Raw genomic sequence first — 27,670 nt, forward strand, 5'->3', positions numbered from 1 at the left:
GCATGTGCCACCACGCCAGCTAATTTTTGTATTTTTAGTAGAGACGGGGTTTCACCATGTTGGTCAGGCTGGTCTCGAACTTCTGGCCTCAAGATCCGCCCACCTCGGTCTCCCAAAATACTGGGCTTACATGCATGAGCCACCACGCCCTGTCCCTAAGCCCCTTTTTAATCCACACCTTCCTGAGATGAATTTCTTTCGTCTATGTTCCCATAAACTTACATGTTTTCATTGCAAATGAACACAAGGTCATACCATTTATGATGTTTCAATTATGTGTCTGCCTCTGTGTTCCTACCCTGTGGAGCCTGAGCATTTCTTAAGAAGAATACCTAGACACATCTGGGGTCTTTCTATTTCATTGTCTTACAATTATTAGGCTTTGTGTAAACGCTTGCAGCCTGAATGACGAAATAAAAGTAGAAACTACATGGCCGGGCGCGGTGGCTCAAGCCTGTAGGAGGCCGAGGCGGGCGGGTCACGAGGTCAGGAGATCGAGACCATGGTGAAACCCCGTCTCTACTAAAAATACAAAAAATTAGCCGGACGTGTTGGCGGGCGCCTGGAGTCCCAGCTACTCGGGAGGCTGAGGCAGGAGAATGGCGTGAACCCGGGAGGCGGAGCTTGCAGTGAGCCGAGATCGCGCCACTGCACTCCAGCCTGGGGGACAGAGCAAGACTCTGTCTCAAAAAAAAAAAAAAAAAAAAATAGAAACTACAGCACAGGTATTTCAATGTAGTTTTTTTTTTTCTTTTCTTTCCTTTTTTTTTTTTTTTGCTACACCATGCTGTCTCTAACACTGATCCTATCTACTTCAAAACCCAAATAAGTACTGCAATTTTGGTAGGACAGAAATCACTAGTTTGAAATGTTACGTTTTCATAGTTTGATACCATACACAATGAGTAGAATTTTAAATGAAAACTGATTGATCTGGTAAAATGTTCATATTCTGCCCTCTATTTTCACAGTTCTGGGTCCAAAATCATTGTAATAAAGTGTCTGCTTTAGCATTCATCAAAACTATAAAAGAAATGTTGCCATTCATAAATGTATTAGTGCAACAGGGCCCAATGCTGCTTTCAAGGACTATTTTCTTATACAGAGAATTTTATAGTCAGGCAATCATCTTGTTAAACATTTCCTATAAAATTTTAAAAATTATTACCTGGGAGTCTATCACTGTGGCATTAATCACACCTCTACAATTAAGCTTATTTCAACCCTTTCACTGTAATCCTTTTTCTTTAATCAAGGGTTTATTATTGGACTGTTAATGTGAGAGTTGAAATAAAAAAAAAATCTCAGCCCAGGAATGAATCCTAATAGTAGCGGTTATAGAAAAATGAGAAATTCTAACTTTTTTATGAGATTTATGTTAGGATGTGGGTTTAGTGCCCCCCATCCTCCATCTCCACCTTTTTTTCTGTAGAAGGATTCACCTTACCGAAGGGAGACTGGAGCTTTTCCTCATGTCTTTAAGGCTATCCTTTATCTGCTGCAGTTGGGTTTTCCTTGGTACAAGCACAAAAGCATAATTATTTTATTAAGCTGGAGGGAGCAAATACAGTTGACCTGGGGACATTTTTTGTCTTTTCTACATCACTAAATAGAAGTGAAGTTTTGACTTTTTTAAGGAAAAAGGATCAGAATGTAGTTTTATTTTACCAAATGAATCAACTGGATTTTATATCTTTCAAGAGTTCCAATAACAGAGGAGTTTTAAATTCAAGGACAACATGTATCTTAATAGCAAGCTAGTCAAATTCTGACCTTAAAATGCACGAATTTCATATAAAACTTTATAGTTTTAAAGTGCACTCACACACGTGACTGCATTTGCTATACATAACAATCCTATGAATAGTTAGAGTTATCCTAAACCTTCTGTTTCCTGAATCCCTCTTCTCCCCCTCTCTACTACCATCATCTCCATTCGTGTCTCAGGTATTTTTACAAGGTTAATATCTTTCTATCACCACATATCATCTCTTGCCTCTTCAGTCAATTTTCTCCATGACAGCCTGAGAGATGTAGCTGGTGCTGCCACTTTTCCTTCATTTTTCCCTGCCTTGAATATGGTGGTGATGCCTGGAGCTTCAGCAGCTATCTTGTGGCCATGAAATGGCAAGCATGAGAATGAAAGAAAATGCACTCATCATGAAAGGAGGAAGAGCAGAAGAAATCTGGGTCACTGGTGATATCAATGGAAAGCTGAAGCAGTGTGGGTAATTACTTATTTCCAAAATTTCGGTTATATAAGAAAAATTCAACCCATATTTTAAAGCCACATTACTTATCTACGACTTGAAATCAGAGGTATTCCTAACAAATATATAACTTACAAGGCTTTCCATAATTCTTCCACCTTCCAACAGCACTGATGTTCTCTGAGTTCCTAGAGTGTTCTTTCCTACCTTGTTGACTCTCCTATCACACCATCCCAATCCCCTCATTCCACACAGTTCATCTGGTTGACTCCTATCCAATCTTCAGATCTCAGTTAAAATGTGTCTTTCTCCAAGAGACTTCCTCTGATCCCTAGAGGAGCTTTGCTTCTCCAGTTGCACACTCTTATAACATCCAACAGTTGTCCTTGTTGGTACATATTATATTGTTCGTACATATAATTGTTGGTACATATTATATTGTTACCACTTATTCATTCATATAAGTAATTAGTAATGTATTTTTCAAGAGACTGTAAGGTTTTTTAGGGCAGAAACTGTGTTGCTCATTACTATCTGCCCAATTTCTAGCAAACTGTATGGCACCAAGCATGTATTCAATAACTTTAAAGCAGGAAGGAAGGAAAGAAAAGAAAAAGAGAAAGAGAAAGAAAGAAAGATCTTTCTTTTTTTTCTGAAAACTAAAACCCCAAATTTGAAGGTGAACTTGAGGTTTCTGTTGATATTGTAATTTCTATCTCATTTGTAGAAAAGAAATAGCCAAAAATTAGTGGTCCACATTTTTGAAATCCAATGTGAAAGCAGCCTAGTGCACTTGTTGCAAAAGTGTTAAAAGAAACGTATTTCTTCATTATTTTTGTTTTTGGTTTTTCTTTTACTTCATTTAATTTGCCTTTTTTTTTTTTAAAGTGAGTTCATGCCTTCTGCTGCAGATTGGTGTTTGGTAATCAATGTAGTGTTGCTGAAGAGCCAGGAATGGACAGAATGAACAGTCTTGACATTGGGTTTCTGAACATTGGGCTTTATGGCTTGATAAAGTTTGAATAGATTGCCAGAAGTTCATGCATAGGCTAGAAGGGACAATGAAGCTCTCCGGAGTTATATATACATTTTATGTATGTGTGTTTTTCTAGGGAGAGATCCAAGGGCTTTAATTAGATTTTTAATGGAGTTTAAGTTTTACAAGAGGTTAAGAATTACTGTGTCAGGTTACAGGTTCTAGTGATGGTACTGGAAATCAGAAGTCATATCCTTTTAAAGAAGATTAACTTGTGTTTACTATATGTATGTTTTGGGGAGTTGTATTTGCAGTATAAATAAATCCATATCATAACCAGCTGTGTTTTACAGTTTCTAAATAGATTATTTGATTAATTTATCAGTCAATTTGTTAACCTACTTCATTGCATTAGATGCAAGGCACTGTGCTAAACTTATTACATGCATTATCTCATTTAATTCTTGTAGCAAATCTGCAAAACCTATCATCATCCCTCCTTCCAGGTTAGTAAATACAGTCTCTGTAAGGTTTTCAGTAACATGTCAAAATTTGAGTCTGAGTAAGGGGAGAAAATAAAGAAAAATATATTTTCTAGGTATGAGTTGAGAAGAGTGAGAAAAAAATAGAAAAATGTATTTCCAGCCTTCAAGGAAACAAGACTTAAGTAAAGGAGAAAATAATGATCATTTAGAAGTAATGTGTGATAATGGCCAAAGCTACAATAAAGAATAATAAGCATTTTAGGATTTTTTAAAAAGTTCCCTTGGGATTCTGTCTGGACCGTGATTGCCGGTTAAAAGCTAGATAGAAGAGAGGAAGATTTTCATCATCCTAAGTTCCAAGGGCAAGACGGGGAGTGGACAACATGCGTTCAAGGGGCTAAGGAGTCCCCAGCTTCACTAGGACTGGGTTCCTCTTGAGGAGCCAGGGGAGATAAGGCTGGGAGGGTTGTCTGGGTGAACTCCCATGGTCTTGTGTGCTGAACTAAAACGTTTGACCTTTACCCTTAGATAATGAGAACCACTTGAAGAGTGTTTTGAGCTGGAAGGTGACATCATGCATACTGTTTTTAGTAAGATTAATTTGGCACCAGTGCACTGGATGGACTGGGAATAGTCAAGATCAGAACAAGGTGGTCCAGCTCAGAAAGCATAGAGAACGGAGAGAAAGGGTCCCGTGAATGGAGGCAGAAATGTCAAGAGGGGAAGGGTTTGAAAAGGCATTCTCATGGATAATTGATTGTATTCAGTGACTTTGTCACTTTCAAAACCAACTCTTCCCATACAGAGGAAAAACCACAGAAGAGACCCCACATTTATGGGCTTGGATTCTGAAAGAAGCATCAGCTCTGTCTCTACTCATTTTGTTTCTACTTCCCTTTTTATGTGTTCTGACTTAGTTTCTCTTTTTTCCCCCATTTTCATTCCTTTATTTATTCAACAAACTTATTTTATTCCCGTTAAAGGCCACACTCAATCTAATGCTAGATTTATGGCAGTTAGCAAGAGAGACAAGGACCCTGCCCTGATGAGGCTTACATCCTATTGTTGATAGATAGACAGTGACCAAATAAATGAATATATATTATAGAGAATCAAAATAAGGTAATGTGACAGAGAGTGACTGGGGGAAAATTTAGGCAGAGTGTTAGAGTGGCCCTTCTGAGGAGATGACATTCAAACAGATGTTTGAATGACGAAAAGTAGACAGCTACAATATTTCCCAAAATATTGGGAAAAGAATATTTTAGGTATAAAGAACATCTAGCGCATTAGTCTTAAAACAGAAATGAACTTGGCTTAATTCCGTAATGAGAGAAGGTCAGTGGGCTTGAATATGGTAAGCCACAGGAAAAGCAGAAGGAGGCAATATCCAAAAGGTAGGTAGAGGCTAGATGAGGTAAGTTTGTACAGGCCACTGTAATGAGTTAAGGTATTGGCATTGAAATAAGGTAGAATGTTCCTCTATTTATGAAGTAAAACAACTGGAAAGTTTTCAAGAGGAGTGTAAGATAAGACCTAATTTCCATTTTTAAAAGATCACTCTGCCTTGAGAATTGATTATAGGAGCAAAAGGAGAGGCAGGTACATTGGGGAGGAATCTGTGACGATAGTCTAGGGAAGAGACTGCTGATATGGGAGACTTGACTAAAATTTTAATAGTGATAGTAAACAAGTGTTTGAGAGTGGGGATTGTTTTGAAGGCAGAGTTGGTAGCATTTACTGGTGGATTACATGGGGTAAGGAAAGAGCAGAATACAGAACAATTCCCAGATTCTTTGATTTGAGCATGAATTATGAAAGTGGAAGATGGCAAATACTGAGGGAAGTGGGGGAAAATTAATGGGTCCTCTTTTGGCTGTGTTAAATTCATGTATTTTGCTCCATTTCTTAAGGTTTTAGCCTGATTTTCTCCTCTTTGTATAAAAGTCTAATGACTTAGTAACAGCTCCATCCCCTGGGCATATTTTTCCAGATGGTCAACTCTTTTGTATTGGACTCTTGGGAAGTCTTGACTGCATAGTCTGACTGACAGATAGCTCTTGGTGGTTGGAAGACTAGTGATTGAATGTAGCATGGGTGTTTGAGATTTTTCAAGAGGATCTAAGATGTTAAAATTTAGGGATTTTGAGACTTAGGTTTGGAGGATGAAGTTGCAATTGACAGATATTTGGACATTGAGAAAAGTAGCTTTTTTTGAACGCCAAAAGACACTGAATTTGGATTTGGTATGTTGTTTGAGATCAAGGCAGAAAATGTCCCTGGTAATATATTGCATGAGTTAGAGACACATCAATATATAGAGTCCTTTATTCCTGGATTTACAAATAAAGCATGTTGGGGAGAGTTAGTCTGGCTTGTAGAGTCACTAATTAAGAAATCCACATAAAAATCTAAACTTTTAAAAGTAATACCTTTCAGAAGTTGATTTATGTCAATTTAATTTAATTCAATTCAGCAATATTCCTTGATGTTAGCCTCCATATATCAACAAGAAACTTCATTTACAGAAGGATTCACCAGAAGGCTTTAAATAGAAAGCAAATAAATGGCAAGCCCACTTAAAAAAAAAAACACACACACAAAGTGAATGTGGCTTTTGAGAATCACAATTTAATGCATTAAATAAGATATAACTGTCTAGGCAGTTACATGTTTTTTTCTGAGGAATTTTACAAAATGTTTTGCACTTTGTTCGGAGCTATAGAGAAGGAATGGTGCGTCCCTTTATTCTCATGGGTTGACTGATTTTTTTTTTAGGAAAATAATTTTTAAAAACAATGTTCTTTGGTAAACTCAAAATTGCCTTTATCTTGAAAAGGAAGCATCTGAAGAGTTAAGAAAATTTACTATAGTTGAAAATTTACTTCAATTTCTTTCCAGATTATTTTAAATCTGCTTTAAGAAATGCATATGTCCTCTCTAAATATATTGTGGAAATGGTTCACTGAGTGTTATGAAAAGAAAGTTTAGTCTCATTTCCTAAGCCGACTTTTTAACCTGACAGTGCTAAATGGGGAAGAATTCTTTGGGATTATTGTGTGTGTTTTGATAGAGATCCTGAAACAGCTGGTTATTTTCAGTCATTTTCTCACTGCGTGAAGATACTTCTGCTGTTTGAAGCATGGGAGACAGACCCTTGCAAAATTGGAGAAAAAAAAAAGGTGAAGAAATTCAGAAGGAAAAATTTCATTTTATTTTTTAAACACACATCTCTTACTATTCTGTTAAAAAATGTGTATTTATGTGACAAAAATAATATGTCTACTAGTAATATCAGATCCTGACGATCCGAGGAAAAACAATTTTAAAGTCTTTAAGTGGAGAGAATTTGCGACCTCCCTTAGTCATTTTCATGACAGAGAATCTGGAATATTTAACAGGTCTTGAACTCACCTTTTCTTAACTTAGAGGGCATTGGACTACTTGACAACTCTGATTCAAAACTCTAATCATTTCATGATGAGATTTCTGAGAATTCACTGTGTGGTTTGCTCTGAGGCCATGAGAAACACATCCATCAGGTACAGTTCTGATTGTACACAGGTAGATGGTTTATAGACTGTTAGCCTGCACTGCTGGTTTAGATTTGAGGAATTACTCTACAAGAACAAGGCAGGTTCTATTTTTGACATTTTAGCAATGAGACCACTTGTACATTATGGCCTGATTTGATTTACTGTAAGAAAATAAGAGTGCTGTAATTTGTAAAAGACATTTATTACATGAGTCCAAAAACTTAAAAAAAAAATGCTTAGTGTCTCTGTCCATCCCATCTGGTTTTATTTTAATCTCACTCTAGTCACATATGAAATTTTGCTTAGCTGTCTTCATTTTCTTAGTCAATCTTGATTAATGGCCTTCAAAGTAAAAATAATTGGCCTGCATCAGGGTTGTTTTATAACTCTTGTTCACAAAGAATGTGAAAGGCTGGAAAATGAGCCTAAACAGAAGGAATGCATTACGTCCGTCTTTGAGAAAGAGCAGTCCTTCAGTTGTGTTTCACTGTGTATTTTTATAACAGGCGCCTCCTTGACCGTCCATGATATTGCAAATATGTGGTGCCAAAAGCTTATGTATACTTCGTCAAACTGACCATGGCAGCTGGACGTCTCCAAGCAGCCACACATGTGAGGGCAGAACTCACCCAGGCCAGCCTAACAGGCCTGGGAATTTCCAAAGTAAATTATCAAGAAAGCCGAGGCTATGAAACCCATGAGTTTAAAATGGGCAGGGGGCTAATTGTCTCTGAAGTTTAAATGGCTTGTTTATAAAAGGCTTCTCTAGCATTCATATTTTTTCCCCATTTCTTGAAAACTACATTCCACTTGAAAGTAGTGAGAGGGAAACGCAGGCGCCCTGTGAGCCTTGTGGGTTTGCCGTTGAGCTCTGCTTCCTTTCAAGATCTTCACTTCTGGGAGAGCTCCTCAGTGAAAGAAATAAATTTGAGTTAAAAAAAAAAAAAAAAAAACATGCTGAGAAGATAATTTCTTTCTTACACGAAGTTTTGGTAAATGGATATATGATGGCTTTTTAAAAGCTAGTTATTTTACGCTCATACTGATGAGAAAATTAACATCAAGAATGTTCCAATTTTTCAGTAATTCCAATACTAGGTTCAATTACTCCGTGATTATTCAGAAATTTCACATGTCCTCATATTTGGTAATTTAAAAACAAAATTCCCACTAGGAGTGTTGGATATAAATCGGTATGCAATGACCTGCACACACCAACAGAACAATGCTCCACCCCAGCGTATTCAGCTGGCACCTCTGGTCCACACAGCCCGAGGGCTGGCTGGCTGCCTCTGGGAGGAGGGAGGCAAAAGGTGGAAGAGATAGCAGAGAGTTTGCTGGTGTTGGCAAAAACTTTGACAGTTCGATTAAAGGTAGTTACAGTAGAGTCTTGATTGAAGATGTATTATGTTCCATGTGTTTTCACAAAAGGAAAATAAGTTATTTTTTAGTTGGGATGGTTGGATTCTTATGATATCAAGGTGGCAGCTATAGGTAAAAATTGGCTTTAGAATTCCAGCCCCACTTCCTTCAATCTCCCATACGTGTGTCGCTTTCTGTCCGGCTTTCTGGGCCTCTACCTTTCTGTGCCTCTGCTGAGGTTTCTCAGCCGCCATCCTCCCCACTCAGCTCCCTCGGTCTTTCCATCCGCTCCTTTTCTTTCTTCACCGCCTGAGCCCTCTCATCCTCTTGCTTGTCCCTTGCTTGTCCATTATCCCCAGAGCCCACTGATCTCTCAAGAGGTGAGGCTGGATAGAGCTGGGATTTTCCCGGCTGGTGATTTGCACTCCCTTCTCCTATGCATCATAGGATAGTTTCACTTCTCAGGACAATGGAGCCATCACAGATAATTTGCCAGTCTAATACACACAAACACACACACACCCCACACGCATGCACAGGCAACACACAGAATCCATAATCTAGTCTGAATGCTATATATTTACAACAGTTTGTTCATTTATTTAGAAATCTATGGTGGTTGTTGCTTACATTTATTTGATGCTTTCTGAGTCAGTCACTGCATGAAGCACTTTAGAGTTTCTCCAGCACCTGGTTTATGCTGAACTGAGAATAAATATATTATCTCAGTTACTCCTTATAAAAGAACTAAGAAACGCATATTTTAATCCTCATTTTATAGGTGGGTGAATTTAACCTTGGCTAGGCCCAGGAAATTATCTAGGTAGCTGTTTAAGTCCAAAGCCCATTTTCTCAACCTCTACAACCAGGTTTTCCAAACTTGGCCCTGTTGACATTTGGAGCTGGATAATCCTTTGTCGTGGGGGCTGTTGTGTGCATTGTAGGATGCCTAGCAGCATCTCTGGCCTCTGCTTACTAGATGCCAGCATTACCCTCCCTGCCCACCATCGAGTAGTGTCAAGCCCAGATTTCTCCATACATTATTAAATGTGCCCTGGAGCGGAGAACCACTTCTAAACATGTTTCTACCGCACGGAGATTCTCTTAGCTTCTTATGTAACTTAACTGATCTAGACAAAACCCTATCAGGTCACCAAGGCTTGTTCAGCACTGATACAATCTCAATCATAGTTAATCCCATGAAATGGGAAGAGGCAGTAAGGGCTTCTCAGAGGGACCCTGCAGAGAAGCTAAAATATGTGAGTGGCTATCACCCTTCTGAAGGGACTTGCCAGAGGCCAGAGAGGATTTCTGAAAATGAAAAGGAAGCCAATGGCAATGCTTACCTAATTATACATTCAAGTTTATGAACCCACCGGAGGATGACATGTTCCCACTTATCCCTCCAAGGAAAGGATGAAACACCATGTGACTCAGAAAGAAAGTAGGACACAGGTCCGCCTCTGACTTTGTGGATCTCAAATAGAGTGTAGACAAGTGACTGGCAGCTTTCAGCACTGCCTAAGATCTGCCCCCAGTCTAAGTCATATTGACCCATAAGACTTCGAAGTCTCTTTTTCATCGAGCCAATTAGGACTATAAGCAGCAGCTGCTAAGATAACATTTTTTCAACTTTTGTTACTCCACTGCCTGTAGATTCTACCTCTCTTATAAGTTCTCCAGTCCTCATTTTGTATTTTCACAAATGTAAAAAGTAGGTTTAATCCCACAGAGGGGCTCTCCCATTGATTTTTCATACTCTGGCCTGGAGCTTTGGTTCACACATGTTTAACTCACTTAGTGCCTACTTCAAGACAATATTCCAACTCGTAACTATACACCATTTTCATAAGATAGAAAAAATATCAGGCCTACTACTGGGAGCATGCAAAATGGCATTGGTCCTGTGGCTTAATTTAAAACTGCCACCTAACCCAGACTTTAAGGTTAGGGAGAGTTTCCAGGAGAAAAGCAAATCATAGCTGTGACCTGATTCATGACTAGTGTTATGGATGGAATTATGTTTTACCAAAATTCTTAGGTTGAAAACCCCCAGTGTGACTCTATTTGGAGGTAGGGTCTTTAAGAAGGTAATAAAGGTTAAATGAGGTCCTAACAGTGACACCTTAATTTGACAGGACTGGTATTCTTCTAAGAGGGAGAGACACCAGAAATCACTTGCATTCTATCTCTCTCTCTCCATACCTCCCCACCTTCTGCCATGTGCATACAGAGGAAAGGGCACGTGAGGACAAACTAAGAAGGTAGTCATCTGTAAGCCAGGAAGAGAGGCCTACTCAGAAACCAATCCTGTTAGCACCTTGATCTTGGACTTCCAGCCTCCAGAACTGTGAAAAAATAAATAAATAAATTTCTGTTGGTTAAGCCATCTGTTCTGTGGTACTTTCTATGGTAGCCCTAGCAAACTAACACAACTAGAAATGAGCCAGATAAAGCAGGAGAGAACAGGTTCAGGGGCAGGGGTGGGAACAACAAATACAAAGTCCTGGAGTGAAGGAGAGTGGCCATCTCCAAATGAAGGCCTAACAAAACATCGTGTCTAGCACATCGTGCTGGTGTTTATGCATGATCTGCCTACCAGCTCTTCTTCTCAAATCTTACCCACCATGAATCTGACAATAAAGTAGAAATGATATTTTCTTAGGTCAAGCAGAGGGTCTGATATATATGTTGAATATTTGAAACCCCTAAAAGCCATCATAGGTTTGTTTCCAGCCCCAATTATACATTATGCATGATAACTAAAGTTGGATAACATATTTTAAAAGAAAAAAAAGGCTTTACACCAAACAAGTACTTAGTAAAGGGTGAGGTGAACAAATAAAAACATCACCTAATGTGTTTATTCTGAAACCCTGTAAATCAGATTCCAATGCTAATGAGTTTTAAATTTAAAGAAACTGAATCTTCAAGCTGTTTGAGCTTTTTTCAGTTTATGTGTCAAATATCATACTCATTTAGGAGACTTTAAAAACAACACTGACAAAATTATTTAGACAAACAAACAAAGAATATTATAATTGTCTTGTTGTTTCACCACTAACAGCTTACTTGCTCCATAAAAGAGAAAGTAATGGAATTAAAGGAACACTATCATCTTCACTTTAATTATGGACACTGCTATGTCTTTATAGGTAAAATAAAATAAATGGTTGATAGATCCAATAATTTTGACAACTACAGAGTGTGAAGACAAATAATAAAACCAAAAATCTACTTTTTTAGGTGAGTCTTGCTTGTTTTTAAGGGCCTGAGTAAATTATGTACTAGGCCCTTCATTTTCTTACGCTCTCTTCCAATCCCTACTGAAGATATCTGCGTTGATCTTTTCATACGATATGCAGCTATATGCTCTTTCTTACATAAACATTTGCAATTCACCAAGGAGAATGTAAGATGCATCTTGCATGCTTATCAAGCACCACAAGAACTTTACAGATTACTGCCTGCCTCAGGATTCTAGTTCCCTGGTGCTTATGCATAAGCAATGGATTTATGCAAACATTGTAACATTTCCAAACAGACTGTGACATGAGTCGTTCCTAGTTCATATAAGGTTCAGATATGCAGCCTATTTCCTGCTAGTACTAGATCATTCATCTCATCAAGCTTAAAATGTATCATCTCAGCTTATAATGTTGTCAATATAAAATGTCATAATGTGGTACTCAATTTGAACAGCAAGATGGATATTAATCTCAAAGGCTTCTGTGCACTGCTGTGGTGGAATTGAACAATGTGAAGCAGCATTAGTCTGTTTGTTTGGTAGTCTTAGCATCAAGCACCATATGCATAGGTGGTAAACATTTTGTTATATACAGTCTACTAATTCTCCCTGATCTAGAGTGTTTATACAGCCCCAGTGGTATAATATGCATTATAACTTAAATTGGATAATATATTTGGAAAAGGAAAAAGCCTTTACAAAGAACAACACCATCGAAGTATAATGATAACATGCCTATTTACATAATGATAATGCACATATTTACTGCCAAGCATGTTTGTTTTGCCTTAGTGTTTGTAGCAGGGCACAGGGAATTAAAGAATTACAAAAGGGAGTTTTTCTAGTCTCCGTTACTGCGGTAGGGTGATATTGGCAGTGAAGAAAGAAAGACAAACCCATATTTTAACTAGTGAGAAAAATGAACAATGCTAGTTGTTGGGTTAACGTTGTTTACGAGTACAAATAGGCATGTGCCCAAACTCTTCAGGTTTTTTTTCTAATTCTGAGAGACAGTATCTCTTAAAGCAAGTACAAACTCTTACATGAATTTTTTGGCAGCCGGAATAAAAAATTAAATACTAAAAAACATCTCTGTTGGCTGTATTCATTCTTAACAAACATGTGCTTAAGAAAAGCCACCGTTGGAATCATTTACTCCAAGATGTGAAAATCTGCATTTTTGCCTTTGCATCCAAAACTGTGAATTTTATTTATATGTCTACGAAAGCCTGGAACCTTGCACTTTAAAAAAAAGTTGGGAAATGTTATTTTGTGAGCTGTCATATGTTTTCTGAACTTTTTATAATAGAAACGAGTCTCTGAAGAGCCCTTTTCCTCACTCCTTTAACAAAGGCATGTCCCAGTTTATTAAAAAATCATACACAACAATACTGCTTGCCAGGTTTTATAGCCCTAATGAAAATTTGGTCCAGAGCACAAAAATTATCTGGAAAAATGCCTAAAATTTCCCTGTCGCAGATGTTTCAACAGAAGGTGCTTGCATGCCATTCGTTAATACGGCGCCATACGGGACTCAGTGTGGCCACTGCAATATAACCAGTAAGTAACACACGCAGCGTGCGCAGAGCTGCGCCAAATTCTCCGTCTGTTGTGTGGGACTCGTATCCCATGGATTGAGACGTACCTTGATGAAACTGCATTGTCATGGAATGATAATATTTGTGGATCACCATGCACAGAAAACATCCTATCGAGAATGTGGGAGGTCCGTTTAAAGCTTCAGTGCATTTCTTGGCATTGGAGTTGGTTAGAATGGATGTGAATATTAGTATTTTGAGTCCTTTTTTCTTCCTCATATGCCAGTTTACAGCAACAATTCCATGGAGAGAAAGGTCTTTTTCAAAGAATATTAGTTTGAGGGAATGTAATTAAAAGGCTGTGTGAAAGTTGTTTCATGGGGACAGAGAAGACAAATGTACAGGCTGCGTTAGTTTATTCTCTGCTTTAATATATATGTGAGGGAAGTGACTCAATGTTCACACTCTTTGAAATAAAAGGAATTGCTTCATCCTTGCAGAGGCTGTTAAAAAATAGAGGCACATCTAGGAGGCTACTCACATGTTCTGAATTTTTCTGGCGAACCTAGAAAATTCTTGCTGGATAAGACTATTGAGAGCAACATCATTATCCATTGTGAGGAACAGATTTTCAGCTACCCAATACATCCTCCATACTCAAATCTGGCTGCTGGATCATGAAAATAATGAGCTTATTGCAGTGGTGAGACGGTTGGAAGAAGGCTGCAGAATCATTTATCCAGCATCTTGTGGTCATCGGGGTGCTAAAGGGATGTATACACATAGTACATTATTTTTGTGTTTCCTAAATGATTACTTTGCTATGTAGAGAGAACTAAAATATATCGCAAATTTTGAGACTCCATTTTGGCATGTTTATGTTCTCCTACTACATCAGAAAGCCTCAAACAATAAAAGTTAACTGGGCTGCTAAGAAGCTCTCTATGCTCATATTGTACCGTGTTTTTCAAAACAATAAAGTGTTTGATTATGCTACTTTATTCACATCTTATAATTCTTTTGGGGGAAAGATGTCGACATATTTTCTTTAAATACTTTGTTTTCTCTTTTTAGGGGAGAGAAAACAAATTATAAATACTTCTTCATATTAAACAATTTAATATCTCTCTAAAGAAAAAAGAATTTACAGTAAGCAACAATTACTTAAAATTTTCCTTAGATTCTTTTGTATCTTTACCAAAGACTTTGACATCAATGCTAAGCGTTTTTGCAACAAGGTGGAAGGTGGAGAGGTTATTTTGACCATTTTTCTTAAATAAAATAAATTATTGCTTGTTGTTAGTAATTATAATAGTTATTATTTTCTTAGTGTGTTCATTTATATTAATACTTTTCAAATATATTATCTTTCTTGATCTTTGCATTAACCAATAAAGTAAGTATCCCCAATTATTGGTAAGGAAATTGAGGCTCAATGCATTTACAAAACTTGCCTAGAATCATATTTTCAGTTATGGGTATTTCTAGGTCTTGAACTTGGGACTTCTGACTCTGAATCTTGGTTTCCTCTCGTTGGATTATACAAGATTTCAGTATAATTAATTCATACTTTTAACCATGAAATCAATTACTACCAAGGCATGATCAATAAACAACTCTTAGCCACAAAACCAAGGATTTCTGTCAGTCTACTCAAATTGGTATTATTATAATTTATGCCATTGTCTGTATTGACAATACAGGACATAATTGTCTAAACTATTTCTGATTCATTAATATATTTATAAGTCTACTTATGAAACTTTAAGCAGTACACCATTCTTCAAAATTATTTCACTATTTTAAAGTATACAGATATATATACATTTAAGTATTTGTAATGTATTTTAGTATTTTTATCAACATTTTTCAGAAAAAGTGATAAATGTGACCTACAAATCTTTTTACTTCATAGACTGTGCCCCCAGTCAAAAATAGTTTGAGGTCCACTTGGCTAGCCAAAAGTCATGAGAAACCAACAAACACATTGATTTGTAGCCATGAAATTCTGCTTCAAGATGGATTCATATAACCTGTTATCTTTTTTAAAGGCGAGAAAAATGTTATTTTAAAAATCCCGCAAATTTACTTTCCTTTGAAAAGCACCTATCCTCTCTAAGTCACTCTGAGATTTTAAGTACTGGTATATTTCTATACTCCAATACAGAAAAAGACTAAATTTATCTTTGTGTGATTATCCTTCAGATAAGAATACTACGTATGTGCTCTGAGATGACATTCCTGTTATAACATTGTTAGAAACCATTGACTGGGAGTAGCAAATTGTTCACTGATGATTCTTAGTAAGATCAATTTGAAAATGCTTCTCTCCACAGCAGCACTTAACAGGGGGGAAGGAGGAAATTTCTCTGCTTGCCAGTGAAACTCAACCAAATGATAATATGCTGATATATAATATGCCCTTCCGGACACTGATCAAGTTAATTTTTTGCTCAACTCAAAACGGCATGCTCTTTGAAGCTATGCTGCTATCACTTGATATTATTTTAATATATATTTACTAATCTCCAAAATTCAGCTCATTCTCTGTTGATTTTTTTTTTTTTTTACCTTCGGGTAGAATAAAATATTGCTAAATGCTGCTTCTGTGGAAGATTCCCGAATTATTCTAAGCCTTCCCAGAAGCTATTGATCAATGTTAAACAATACTGAGAATTCTAAAGTAGTTCCACACAGTCATGCCCACTGGCTGAGCCTCGAAGGAAAAGATGCTACCAGCTGTGTTTCTGATGCATAAGAACTGTTTAATATTTTGATTTTTAAATAATTTCCTTTGATATTTTAACATTTTTATGATATATTTTATTTTGTTTTCTCTCTTTCTTCAATTTGCTTCTCCCTCCTTACCATCACCCCTCCCTCATCTTCTCCTTTCCCACTGTTTCTTAGTTATTCCGGTCACCCTCTGTGCTTTCCAACTGGGTTGCTTAAGAAGAAAGTGCAGTTGGCTTAGCCTGTTTAATCAACTTCAGAATATTAGCCAGGTCTCAGAATACTTCTTTACTTACCAGAGGGTTGCTCAATCATTGTCCTGTTCTTTTGAAACTAAGTGAGACTTAAGGTTCTGATGTTAGTAACTGCCTATCAGTGCTCACCAGATAAGAGAAATTAACTTAAAAAAAAATATACAGTTAATCTAGATGTCACTCAAACTGTTTCCCCCAAACTGAAGTTAAAAATGATTGCAGAACCTCCTCATACATTCTGCTCCTTGGTAATATATGTCCTGCTTTCAGAAAAATTCGTTGTTTCTCCTCAGTCCCGCTTTTTTGTTTTGTTTTGTTTCGTTTTGTTTTCTTTTTTTTTTAAACATCTGTCCTACTTCTGCTTCAGAATTCCCAGACCTTGAGTGGTCCCTCCTCTCATTGCTGAAAACACTGAGGCACAGAGAAGGGAAAGGGCTGGCTCATGACACCAGATCAGTAAGAAGGCCCCACTCCAGGTTGCCATCTAATAGGATATTCTGAATTGAAACACATCTGGTGCTGCAAAATAAAGACACTCGTCTCATGTATAGAGAACATTTCAGTGTTCAGAACACCTTCAGACACCTTATCTCATGCCAGTATCCCTTTCTTTATGACCAATAAATCTTAAAAGACCACCGAATGTTCTATGGCCTTCTCAGGACAAATATCCCAGAGATTGAGAGGAAATAGATGTGCTTGCTGATGGCTTTAGTGTTTTGAACCAATGAAAGTGTGTGGGCTAGGCACAGAGAAAACAGGAAACTAAAACAGCAAAAAAGACAGGACAGAAAAAAAAACCAAGAAAGTTATGAGATCATGAAATGTTGATTAGGGTGGTAAATGGTCATCTAAAAGGATGAAAGGAGAGGCACTGTAGAAAAATGATTGATAAGTTGGAGAATGAAATTGGCTGTGTAGGAAGGGGAACAAGAGTGAAGGAGAAAGAAAAAGTTAAAACATGAATGCCTGGGAAGAATCCTGTTATAAAGCAAAAATTTTTTCATTGTTAAAAATGCCTTCCTGGTGATGACTTCATCCATCTGTGGCAGCTGAATGACTTTATTTTGTTGAGTTTTAAAATGACTATTTGTTTTGGGTGCAGGAGTGCTGGGAGAGACAGTAAGTGAGCCACTCTATTGATAAGAAGCTACCGTGGGAATAATGTGAAGATGTAGATCTCCTACTTTTTCTTTGCTTTTTGTTTCTCTATATAATATTTGGAGAAGTCCATTGACCAAGCATTCCTCTAAGTTTGTCATTAATAATATGTCCAATGTCTTCCACAAATGCTGCCCCCCACAGTAGAACTCATCATGAGATCCAGGCTGTGATTGCCCTGAACACAGATTTTTCCTGAGTTGAAAGATCCCTCAATTCATTTGGAATCTCACATTTTTCATTTCACATTTGAGCATTGTTTGTTGTATTTCCCCACTAGGCTATGAAATATATTATTAAAATTATGAAAAGATAACATGAAATATTTATGGTATTTCAAAATAAAAATATTGAGATATTTATGCCAACAAGTAGGCAAATGAATACACCTACTTGAAATTCACAGAAATAGGTGACAAGGTAGGATTTTGGCTTTTATTTATTATCAATTTAAATTCTCATTCTGAAGAATAGAGATATTGCTAGTCTTTCGGTGACTCAGTTTCCTCTTACTAAAGTTTACATCTAATTTCTCTATGGATGTTTAAGAGTAGCTATCCAGGCTGGGCGCAGTGACTCACACCTGTAATCCCAGCACTTTGGGATGCCAAGGTGGGCAGATTGCTTGAACCCAGGAGTTCCAGACCAGCCTGGGCAACATGGTGAAACCCCATCCCTACAGAAAAATACAAATAATTAGCTGGGAATGGTGGTGCCTGTCTGTGGTCCTAGCGCCTAGGGAGGCTGAGGTGAGAGGATCACCTAAGCCCAGTGAGGTTGAGGCTGCGGTGAGCTGTGACCACAACACTGCACTCCAGCCTGGGTGACAGGCTTAAGAAAAGGAGGGAAAAAAAGAGTGGGTATCCACACACAAATTGCCCTGCATCTTTTGTGAAAAAATAGTGTGGGATTAAAATGTATTTTAGATGGACCCAGACTGGTTTTTCTAAAATGATTTTTAATTTGACTTCGAGAACTCTGTTTCTTTGTTTCCTTCATGGTCTTTGTAAGTACATTTACTGTAAAATAGCTCATTAGAATTACCACGTGTGGTTTTTGCAAAGATTATTTTTAGCAAGGGTGGCTTAGTTGATTAACCCTTTTATTTTGATCACATCAACATTAAGAGGGACTAGTTACATAAATGTTAATGAATGCATATTCATGGATGAGAACTAGGGAACTGATACCATGGCACTTTGAATTAGCTTTCAGTTTTCATGCTGAATGCAAGATAAGATCATTTTAGTGACCACAGAAATGAAGAAAGGTTTGGGCTTTCCATTTTTCTCACATATCAGGATGGTGAATCATCTATTTAGGGGCTCTCAGACATTTTCTCCTGACTAAAGTGGTTAAGAGAGCATAGCTCCTGGTCATGCAAACTTAGGTACAAACCCCAGCTCTGCAATTTGCTGACTTAGATATGCTATTAAAATTCCATGTGCCTCAGTTTCCTCATCTATAATAAGGCAATATGATACCTCACATAGACGTTGTATGTTTTAAAACAAGATATAATAAGACATATAGTTTCAAGGCACAAGAAATATCATTCCATACTGTCACTTACTCACTTTGTAAGCTATACATTTTTCTCCCTCTTGTTATTGGAGTAGAAAATTGGGCTGAAAGAACTTGGAAAGGTGCCAGATAGAGAATATCAGGCTGGGGTTAAATTCTGATTCTCCAGCACTGAAAACAGTGTCAAACAACACTCACTAAATGTTCGTTGAATAAAAGAGTTGACAAACAAAAAATTCTTACTCTCCTTATTCAAATAGCTTATCATTTATAATAATAGCTTCATTTATTCGATATTTATTATATGATAAGCACTTTACTTTTTTACTCTCACTAATTTCTCGATTAATTCCTTTGAAACCACACTAAGAATATTTTTATTACTATTTTACAGATGAGGAAACTGAGAGGGGAAAACTTTCCCAAAAACATAGTAGGTGGCAGAGCCAAGAATTATTCCAGTCATGTGTGCGTCAGGGCACAACCTCACAAACACTGGGCTCCACTTCATTTGCTTCTTGGTTAAATAGTGGCTTTAAAGTCAGCTGTCCTGGCCACATGAACTTCTTGAGATCCTTCCTTAATCCTCTGCAAGGAATCTGACAACCAGTTTAAGAGTTACAGCGCTATTCCAATTTAAATGTCATAAATGTCTGAGCCTTTCATCCTTAGTAGCATTTTGGGGGTGTTTTAAGAATAATCAAGAATTGCAATACTCAGACTTTTGTCTATTATCTAATTTTCCTCACTTCTTAACATTTTTTTAGAGTAGCCAATAGAATACACTACCCCCTTTCTTGAAAACTTTTCATAATTTACCTCGGATCTTTCATCTACAGGAAAGATTTTTCTTATTTGTCTTATTTTTCTTCTAACAGGTGGCCAGTCACAATCTCTGTTTTAGCCAAACTAAACATTAGATGATTGTTATTTTTGGAAAACAATGTTAAAGTCCAGAGCCGTAATTGCCTGCCAGGTAACATGGCATAGTAAAAATAACATAACATTGTGCTTGTCTTGTTAAAGCATCACATTTTTCTGGATCAGAATATATTGGTCTTGGTGCTAGCAAAGTATATAGCAGCAATAAAATGCTATCAATACCAATTACTGTGAAACGGAGTCAGAAGGCTGAATACCAAGAGAACTTTCTAATTGGCTATTAATGATGTCATCATGAGTACAAGCCCAGTATATTTGTGAATGTGACCATTCTTTTTTTTTTTGGCTTAAACATTTTCCATTCCATCTGAATAGCAAAGACCTTCACTATATTTACAACTTTTCTCTGGGTTTCACACCATTTTCTAAAATCAAAATCATGGGGTATTTCATCTTTAAAAGTATAAAACAAAGAGATGCTTAATTTCTCATCAAGAATTGACTGATTTTTAATTAATGGACTATCTGAATAAGAAAATATGTTTTATATAGTGTTTGTTTTTTGAACTAAGTAATTAGTAGAACAAATTTAAAGTCATTTCAAACATAAACATAATGTAGAAAAGTAATTTGTTCAAATGTAAATAAAATATGGAATTAATACATTCAAAATATGAGAGCATTGTTATCTAATATAAGGAGTGTGGAAGCTAGAAAACATAAAGCCAAGTAAGTGTTTCAGATAAAATACAGTGCCCAGTTAAAGTTGAATTTCAGTTAAACAAAAAACGGTTTTAGTACAAGTATGTCCCAAGTATTGCATAGGACATACTTATCCTATAAAAGTATTCATTGCTTATCTGATACTAAAATTTAACTTGATATCTTGCATTTTTATTTGTACAATCTTGCAATCCTACTAAGCTTCAGTATATTTTCACTTGTGAAATGGCTTAATAATTTCTAGCTACCTCTTCAGCTTGTTAAGATACTCAAATGGGATACAACAATTGTATATAATGAGATTTTTTGACTTAAATGTATTCAGCTATATGCCTATTCCCTCATACCTCATAAAAGGATAAGGAAAATCAGAGGCAGAGAGAAAGACAAACCGAGATGGAGAGGGCAATGTGCAGGGGCGTGGGCCATTCCACACAGCCCTCTGGGACCTGAGCACATGCCCGTGGGTGAGAGTGACATGGAAGGCTGTTTCTGGTTGTGCTTCTGTCTCCCTGTGGCTGCTTCTCAGAATGTGAGCACCTGATGGTGCAGGAGTGTGATTCTAGTGTTTAAAGATACTTATTTTTCATGCAACATGGTCCCTAAACGCAAGCCAACTGCTTTAGCTGGAGCTTAACCAAAGAAACAGTGATCTGTTCCAATAGCAGAAGAAAAAAGAAGTCTTTGGATTTACTGAGAAATGGTATGTTGATATTGCATGTGGCACTTCCTAAGGAATTTTTAAGGGTAATTTTAACTGTAGGCAATCTTCATCTTACATATTGGTTTGAGAGCCCAATCTCCATATAAGATGAAATTTCACAATAATTGATGTAGAGAGTGTTTTGTACACTATAAGGTAGTAAACTGATGGAAGGTATCATTATTTTTATATTTTTCTTTTACTTACTATTGGTTTTATCATTTTTATTATCACAATCATTACTCCAGATGAAGTGACATTTACATTTTTGAGAGTTTGCCAGATAACTTTGAATAAATAAAAGGCAATATGAAGGCACAGACAGATTCGATGATAACTAAAGTTTGGCTACTTATGACTAATATCTTACAGGAATAAAGGAATGAATGCATATGGTATAGTACCTTAGGGGAACAAACAACTTAGAAGCAATGAGATAACTATAAACACTGAGCATAATAATTAAACATTGACATTACTTCTTTATAATGAAGTTATGGGACATGAGGTTTGTTGAAATGATTAGAGGAAAAGTATAACCCATAAAAAGAAATTTCCTGGAACTTCTGTCTGGTATATTGTAGGACAATCTTTCATGGGTTGTGGTAGGAACCAAGTAGTCTCAATGATTTAAAAATAGACTAATAAACACTTAAGACTATGCTACAGGGAATTGCTCTGCTATAGCAGGAAGAAAGATCAACCAATCTAAATGACCTAGCTTCGGCTAATTGTTCTAAAAGTTTTCACTACATGTCTACCAGTATATATGTCCTGAATTATTCATTCACTTTAGAATAATGCTGGGCAGGATGGCAAGAACTGAAGTAAAGTTAGTTGGGATGATGATGATGATGATGATGATGATGATGGTGATGACTGTGATGATGATGTTACACTCATAGCTTATTACAGTTACTGAGATTGTGTATATTATTAGTTACTTGACCTAAACCTCTTTGACTGAAGGGAACATTTACCTCTTTATTCTTCCCAGTATCTGGGTGAGTGCTTTTGTCCTCACTCCTTTGGGATAGCATTAAATTTATTCCTATTTTATAGCTGGAGAAATAGACACTAAGAGGTTAAGTCACCCATCAGGGTCTCATAGCTGGGACGTGATGTACACAATATAGCCCCAGATATGGAGTGATCCAATCCTCAGGCTATGTGCCTTTTCCAAGGTCATGTGAAGAATGGGCTGCAGGCTCTTGGGCAGAGGACAATTGATGCACATGAAGGAAGGTTCAGTAAGATTTCCTAAGAAGATGAACTGAGACTGTAAACATGAGACGCCTTGTAGAGAGATAATTTTACAGTCAGAGTGGGAAGATTAATCAAGGCAGAAGAAATATTGTAGGCAAAGAGGATAGGTAGCTTGGGAGGGGTGAGTGAGCTCCCAGAGCTAGAAGCCCTGAGAATGTTGTGCTGGCAGAGGAGAGGGTTGGGCACAAGTTTCTGTGACTCTTTGGCCATGTGTGGGGCATGGGGGTTGGGGAGAGGTTGGCTGTACCAGATGAGGCTAAAGAGCTAATAAGGGCCCAGTGGGTGAGTGTAGGAAGAACTGCTGGGATGGTAGGTGGGGTGGAAAAGGCTACAAGAGGAACCGTAGAAGGGCAGAGTGGAGACCCTTTTCTCTTCTCCTGCCTCTTCAGTTTGCGGCAAGTTGAGTTGAATCTGCTGAAAGGTCTTTTCGGGTGGACATATTTGCCAGGTAGTTGGAATGCAGTTTTGGCACCCAGAGAAACATCGTGGCTGTGGAAGCAGATTTTTCAAGTTACCCAAGGACAGAAACCTCAGGAGAACATAAAGCTGTCTTGGGGGAGACAAGTGTGAAAGAGAAAGAGAGTAGAGAGTAGGACACAGGATGAGGCCGACACTTGATGTGTGGGCAGAGAATGGACAGAGAGTGAGCAGTCAGAAAAGCAGCAAGAGGCTAGAAAGTCTAAGAAAGTCCTATGTATTTACATAGGTAAACATGACTGGTTAGCAAATGATAATTTTGCTTTTTAAATCACACAATGTTCCCTTCTCATCCTTCTACCTAAAGACGTACACACACACACACACACACACACACGCACACGCACAGCCTACCTTTACTAAAGGCATTCTGTTCTATATTCTACTTAGGAAATAAATACTTCCAAGAACTGTATAGGAAGACTCTTAGGAGCAGAGAACCAAAAAGGATTTCAAGAGCCCATTTGGTCCATCTCCTTGCCAGTAGGGGCATTTCCTAAATCATCCAAAGAAAAAAATTGTCAATTCTATTTTTGAAGTATCTCCACAGATGGCGATTCCATAAGCTTCCCTGCTAATTTGCTCCAGTGTTTAATCAGTCTGAGACACAAAGTTCTTCTTTACATCTAACTCAGTGCTGTCTTGCTATAACTTGGAATCTATTTCCTCCTCAGAGGTGGAAATGCAAGGCAATCTAAAACCCCAGAAAGCCCCCAATCAAATGTTCTCAATCTTAATTGCTGGAAAAATGTATGTGGTATTTTTTTTAACCCTTGTCAATAGCATGCAATTTGGTCCTAATGAGAAGAAAAGGCATCTACTCCTAAATCTGCTACAGACACTAATTAAATAAATGCTCAAATGCCCTTTTGCTTGAACATGGATAATATAAGATGAAACCTCTTTAGAATTACTAAACCACTGTTTTCCCAGAAAAAAAAAAAAAACCCATCTAAGGATTTTAATGATTCTTTTGGGGGAACTCTAAATATTTTATCTATGATATAGATGATAAAGTGAAAAATCTTCAAATGTGTATAGATTGTTTATGAGTATTATAAACATTATTCTTAAATTACTATCCTTCTTAAATAATGTCATTGGACGAATTGCTTATTCTTCAAGCCAGAAATCTACAATCGAGTCATTTTGAATGTTTGTGAATGATACCAGTCAGAGAAGAAAGAGATCTACGGAAATAGCTGAAAAAGAGCAACAAGATGAAAACTTTACATTTTAGTATTATTTTTAACATTGGGTTGGGCCAATGATGTGGGCCCTCCACTGTGTAATACTTAATTAACCACAGTGATATGGCTAAAAAAAGACACATCCTTATTGAGAATACAGATGCGAAAAGTTACAAAGCAGAGTTTTAAAAGCCTTTCCTATTGTTCTAATGAACATTCTCAGCAACTTCTTGGGAGTAGCACTGTCCGAGGCCCCGAGGATCACCGATGCCAAAGGAGAGGTGGTCACACCGAAGTTAGACACATGATCATCAAGGAAAAATGACATGACGTTCTCTCATAGATGGAAACAATCCAAAATAAACAAGAAGCAAAGCATTAGCTCCAAGATATTTAGAGTCCTACTCCCAATATTTTAAAAGTGCTATGAAGAACACTGCATCAATGAATACAGAGAAGTATTATTCAGTTCTCACACATACACACACACATACACACACACACACACACACACACACACACACACTCCAAAAAAGAAGCTGTCCTCTCAGTTCATGAAGGATGAATATGCTGTGCTATCTTTCTCTTACTTACAAGTCTAACATCTAGAAAACATGCTCTTGCATCTACTGGGAATTTTCTTCCCACTCTCAGATTTTTTTCACTTGCCCAACACTTTAATTTTGAAGATTCACTTTGGATGACATCTACTCAGAGGAGGCCATTCTTGACCTTCTTAATAGGCTGAGATGCCCCTGTTCTCCATTCTCCAGCTACTTCTGATACTTAACCAATCCTGAGATGAACTACATTATATTTTAATTATTCCACCCCTTGTCCATTTCTCCTGCCCAGTGTCAATCATAGAGGAGAACATCTTATCCATGTCTGTATATCCAGTGGCTAGCATGTTGCATTTATAACATATGTCAAATATGTGAAAAGCAAACGCATATATGGCCACCAATGTCTTCCCTGCTACTCTATTTGTTGATGCCTTTCTTAGCTGAGCCTACCTGACCTTTCAACTAGGTCAGTGTTATGGATTGAATTGAGTACCCTCTAAAATTCATATGTTGGAGCCTGAAGTCCCAACACTTCAGAACGTGACTGTATTTAAAAAGAGGACCTTTAAAGATGTGATTAAGGTAAAGTGAAGCTATCTGGGTGAGTCCCAATCCAATCTGACGAGTCTCTTTCTAAGAAGAGACAAAGTGATACGCAAGCACTGAGACATGATCAGGGTAAAGACAACAGGGAAGAGGTGGCCGAGGAGAGAGGCCTCAGAAGAAACAAACCTGCAGACACCTTATCTTAAACTTCCTGCCCCCACAACTCTGAGAAAATAAGTTTCTGTTGGATAAGTCACCAAGATTCTTACAGTTTGCTTTGGCAGCCCCAGCAAACTAGGGCTCTTCTTATACAATCTATAGTACCTCACTGCTACTTTTGTTTTGCTAATCACATTTGTAATATCTCATTTAAAACTTACTTCCCCACTTAGGGGCCCATGAGAAAAACCAAAACCAGTTTAGGTCTTTCGAAAAGAGAATTTAATTCAAGGATTTGGCCACATGGATCATGAAGGCTGAGAAGTTAAACAGAGATTGTAGGCAACACAGAACAAAAGCCACTGCTATCCCAAGGGCTGGAGGCACAAGAGCCTAGAAAGGAGGAGGCGCAATCAGGGTAACAGCCAGGCTAGCAGGAGCTAGAGTTTAGAGGAAAGGCAGCCAGCACCTGAGACAGAGAAAGGAAGAGGCAAGGTCACTCCTTTCTTGTGTTTCCCCAGACTTTGGTTAGTGCCTGCTGCTCTTGAAGAACTGATCAAGCGCCATTTGGCAGGGGGATCTAGGAAATGTACTCTGTAAAGATTACCTTCCTCTTCTCTTCCACCTTCAAAGGAGCAGGAGAATGGCAAGAAATGCATGTGAGAACAAACAGTTAAATGATGGGCATGATAAGGTAAGTAACATGATGGCTGGAATCATATCTTTCTGGTTCCTGCTTTAACTCCAACTGATAAACACTGTATGATACATATTTGGGATTTAACAAAGAGTTGTTGAATTAATTTAGCTGAATGAACTTCCTATTTCTCATTTGCCAAGTTCTCTGACATAATTAATATATCGTGTATCTATAACCCCTCACCAGAGAATCATATTCAAGAGACAGAGATTTATTATCTGTTTTCTTAACTGACTTAGAGCTAGCACTTACAACATGTCTGGCTAGTAGTAGACACTCTATGTATTTGTTAGCCCAGTGAATACAAGTTTTGTTTGATAAAAAAGCCCAACTTACCATCTTCTTTTTTTCTCTTTTTTAAGAGAATAGTCTAGTTATGTTGCCCAGGTTGGAGTGCAGTGGCTATTCACAGGCTCATAGCGCACTACAGCCTCAAATTCCTGGCCTCAAGGGATTCTCCCCCCTCAGTCTCCTCAGTGGCTGGGACTATGCGTGTGTGCTACTGTGATCAGCACTATCTTCATGATTAAGGTGTGAGGAATCAGGTCATATACCAGATGCCTCCTGAGTTTAGAGGAAAAATGGAACTGGTTGCCATTCGGGTGAGTCACAGAGACTTCACTGCTTTGCCACCATCTTAACAAAGCGAGATGACTGCCTGCAGCTGAGGAAAGTGGCAACATCAGAAGCACCAAACCTCGTAAAGCTTCGTGACAAATTTGCATAAGGGATGGAATGCATGGATATAGCTGCTAACATGAAAAGCCATATCTGAAGGCCGAGGTTCCAATTTGAGATATAAGAGTTTATCTTAATAGACCAGAAACTGGAAACTTTATAGCACTTATATGGAGTTATAAGGCATGCAGATCAGATAGGTGATACTCCAGCTGAAAAAACATATAACAATGTGATATAGGGCATATACATATAACATATACAAGCTGACCTATATTTAAACCTAAAACAACACATTAGAAGTTTCACAAAATATTGGGGAAAAATTTTATTAGGGAGATCAGAAGCCTAAAGAAGAGATATCAGATTGAAGTCACAGGAGGAGAAAGGCTTAGAGGGAAGAAGGTTATTTAGCCGACAAAGAAACTTGAAATGAGAAATGGGGGAGTATCCCTGTGAATAGCTATTTAAAAGCATGAGAATTCAATGAGAAGCAGAATTAGATCCCTGCTATTTCACCTATTAGCTGTACGACCTCAGGCATGTTCTTTGCACCTCGGTTTTCTCATCCAGAAAATGAGGATAGTAATAATATCTACCTCATAGGGCGTTTATGAGGATCACACAAAAAAGATACAGGTAAGAGGCTTAGGACCGTGTCTGCACACAGTAAGCACTCAGGGATGTTAGGAATGTGTGCTATTATTATCTTCAATGAAGCTTGCAGAAAAAGAAAGAAATACATCCTGCAAGT

General features: G+C 37.6%; 1 long non-coding RNA gene across 1 annotated transcript in view; it reads left to right on the forward strand.

Annotated features, from left to right (window-relative positions):
• Window positions 1-385: 385 nt before the first annotated feature.
• The window catches only part of LOC105737652, a 90,110-nt gene continuing 62,825 nt past the window's right edge, over window positions 386-27,670 (forward strand). The window contains exons 1-3 of the long non-coding RNA XR_004026249.1: window positions 386-430; window positions 719-725; window positions 2,005-2,224. This is a non-coding gene — a long non-coding RNA (uncharacterized LOC105737652). The remainder of the gene's footprint in view (window positions 431-718; window positions 726-2,004; window positions 2,225-27,670) is intronic.

Source organism: Nomascus leucogenys, chromosome 16 (genome assembly GCF_006542625.1).
Source record: "Nomascus leucogenys isolate Asia chromosome 16, Asia_NLE_v1, whole genome shotgun sequence".
In the NCBI taxonomy this organism is placed as follows: domain Eukaryota; kingdom Metazoa; phylum Chordata; class Mammalia; order Primates; family Hylobatidae; genus Nomascus; species Nomascus leucogenys.